Source organism: Nannospalax galili, unplaced genomic scaffold, assembly GCF_000622305.1.
Source record: "Nannospalax galili isolate Female #2095 unplaced genomic scaffold, S.galili_v1.0 scaffold293, whole genome shotgun sequence".
Classification (NCBI taxonomy): Eukaryota; Metazoa; Chordata; class Mammalia; order Rodentia; family Spalacidae; genus Nannospalax; species Nannospalax galili.
This window is the reverse complement of record NW_008337147.1, coordinates 1,611,030-1,614,422: the sequence shown is the minus strand read 5'-3', so window position 1 is coordinate 1,614,422 and position 3,393 is coordinate 1,611,030. Positions and strand designations below refer to the sequence as shown.

Here is a 3,393-nt window from a genome sequence, read left to right as displayed (position 1 = left end):
AATTTAAGTTAACATTAAATTAAATTAGTATTAATTAAATTTTTTATCTCCTTTTGAGAATATATATATATATATACGTAAAGAGAGAGAGCAAAATGGAATATTAGGTCATATGATACTTTGATTTTTTAATTTTTTTGAGAAATCTTTCTAGTCTTTTGCATAATTGCTGTGGTAATTTACATTCCTACTAACAGAGCACAATTGTTTTCTCTTCTTCACATACATAAGAATACTTGATTTCTTTGTGATTTTAATACTAGCAGTCTTACCATGTCTGAGGGGAAACCTCATTGTGTTTTTGACTTGCTTTTCTCCTGATGATTAGGGATATTCAACATTTTTTCATGTACCTGTTGTCTACTTGTATGTCTTCCTTGGAGTTAACTTTTCACTATTTATTTATTTATTTATTTATTTATTTATTTATTTATTTTTACTTTACGTGTATAAATGCTTTTCCTGAATATACTTAAGTGCACCACATTTGCCTGGGGAAGCCAGAAGAGGGCATTGGATTCCCTGTAACTAGAGTTACAGACAGTTGTTAGTTGCCATGTGGATGTTGGGAACTGAACCCCAGTTTTCTGCAAGGGCAGTCATTGCTCTTAACCATTCAGCCATCTCTCCACCCCCTTCTTTGGAGAAATTTTCATTCAGGTCCATAACCTAGTTTTAAACTGACATCTTTTCATGTACCTGATTTACTTTTGAGTTGTTTTTTGTATTTTAGATGTTGATGACTTTTCAGAGATGTTTATAAATATTCTGTCCCATTCTGTAGGATGGCTCCTCATTTTCCTAATCACTTTCCTTGCTGAGCAGAAGAATTTTAATTTCATGAAATCCTAGTTGTCTATCTTTTTGTTTTGCTATCTGCACTTTTGGTCTAATAACCAAAAGATCATTGTTAAGACCAATGGATCACTTGTTTATTCCTAGCAGTTTTATAGTTTTATTCTTATGTTTTAAGTATTTAAACAAGTTACAGAGATTTTTATGTTTTATGGGATCTACGATCATTCTCCATAAGGAGATTTCTAGTTTTCTCAACATTTTTGAAGAAATCATCCTTTTCCAGTGTATTGTTTTTTAATTCCTTGTTGAAGACCAATTGATGTTACATATTAGGGTGTATTTATGAGCTTTCTATGCTGTTCCTTTAAATGTTCAGATTAACTGAAGTGGGAAAATTACATTTGAATTGGATTGCATTGAATCTCTAGGTACCTTGAGTAGTATCAACATTAAGCAAGTTAATTCTTCTAGTTGGTGAACACAGAATATCTAATATTTGCATTTTCAATCCATTTCATCTGTGACAATAAAATTTTGCATCCTTAGTGAAATTTATTCCTAAGTATTTTATTATTTTATAACAAGCTTATAACCATCCTAAATGAGGTTTCTTTCCTTATTTTTTTTCAGATGTTCATTGTTAGCATGTAAAATTGCAGCTGATTTTTTTGTATGCTGTATTTCTATCTTGCAGCCTTACTAAATTTGTTCTTTTTTTTCTAACAAACTTTTTGGTGGAATCAATAATTTTGTTTTGTTTTGTTTTCACAGGTTTATGTCATCTACAAATTAGAGATAACTGTGCATTTTCCTTTCCAGTTCATGCATATTTTGTCTTTTTTTTTTCTTGGCTTATTCCTTTGGCTACCACTTTCAGTGCTATGTTGCAAACAAGCAGCAAGAATAAATGCTGGAAGGCATGGATGGTTTTCTTCTTTTGTTTGCTACAAGTACGGCTTTCAGGTAAAGTAACTGAAAGATAGTAGAGCATTTCAAAAGTGAATCCTAAGGAGAAATGATTGGGTCTTTATGGGATTTATGAAAAGATTAATTGTAGATGTGTGTAGTGTGTTTGGTCTTGCATTAGTGACTTAACTCCCATGGGAGTGGGCTATTTTAATGTTTGGTTTCCTCACCTCATTTCTCTTGCTTCTTCTCTCAACATAAGACTTCACTCTCTTGCATAAGTCCCTAATTGGTCTTATGTACCATGAAGTCATGAAGTCCTTTCCATAATGATGCTAGCTCCATGTTCTGGTACTACCAGAATTATGAACTAAATAATCTCTTTTCTCATAAAGTACCCTGCCTCAGGTATATGATCATAGTAACACAAACAGACTAAGACTCACTTTTGTCTTATTCTTAATCTTACTTTCTTTTTTTGTTTTGTTTTGTTTTTCAGTCCTTTTTAAAAAGAAAGTTATATGTTTTTATTTCATAAACACAATGACAGTTGGTCTTCAGTTTGCTTCTTGCTTTGACAGAATGTCAGCTATCTATAGAAATTCTCTGAGAATGATTTATGAATAAACACTCCCCATCACACCCAAAAAAATCTCATTGCCTACATTTCTCAATCACATTCTTAAGAAAAATAATAGGTTTATTTATTTTATAGTGTGATATGTTTTATTTCAAGATATTTTTTAAAAAGGAGAGACTGCTAAAATGAGTCCCCTCTTGTTTATAAAGTGCTATAGAAACACATTAAGGAAGCCCATGTTTGTCTAGATACATGAGATATGTAAACTACTTTAATCTTGCAGCAATAAAATGTCAACATCATGATGAACACCTTGCAAAAGCAGTTCTCCTGGGTATGTGACAATCTTTCTTGTTTTGCAGCTTTCAGAGTTCCTACCAATGCTTCAAAGAGGTTGGCACATCTGTCATCTGGGAAGAGAATCTCAAATTTCACTCTTAACTTTCCATCAGCATTCTTTGAACCCAAACAATGAATTTCCTCCACTAGGAGGTTAACTTCATGATCCACATTCATTGCTGACTTGGACTGTTTCCTTCTCTGATGAGGAACTGGTACCTCATGTGTCTGGTCCCTGCTCTTGGCTTCCGGAGCACTGGGGAGGAAGAGACTGAAGAAGGGAGTGGCCCAAGCAAAAAGAAAGACTAAACTTGAGGAGGAAACTGTTTTTTTTTTTTTTATCTTTTTGATAGACAGTCTCCCTGTAGCACTAGCTGGCCTGGATCTCACAAAGTACACCTGCCGCTGCCTCCAAACTACTGGTATTGAAGGTGTGTGCCATCATGCCCAACTTATTTTAATCTATGGAAAAAGCTTTTAGTTTTTCAAATTGCGTATGATGTTAACTGTGGGCCTGTCACATAAAGCTTTTTTTTTTAATGTTGAAGTAATCTTTCTATCTAATTCATTGCAATTTTTTATCCTGTTAAATTTTGTCAAGTGCTTTTTCTGTATATATTGAGATAAGCATATGATTTTTTATCTTTCTATAATATTAAAATACACTATTCCTTCCAACAATGTGTCATTGGATAAAGCAAGTCATATTTTAAGCTCCAAGTCAGAAGCAGAGAAATATTTCTGCCTATGACAAAGTTATAGTGAACTTG

At 33.0% G+C, this 3,393-nt stretch overlaps 1 pseudogene; it reads right to left on the bottom strand.

Moving 5' to 3' along the window:
- Nucleotides 1–2,555: 2,555 nt before the first annotated feature.
- LOC103733423 lies at nt 2,556–2,807 on the bottom strand (annotated as a pseudogene).
- Between the last annotated feature and the right edge of the window lie 586 nt (nt 2,808–3,393).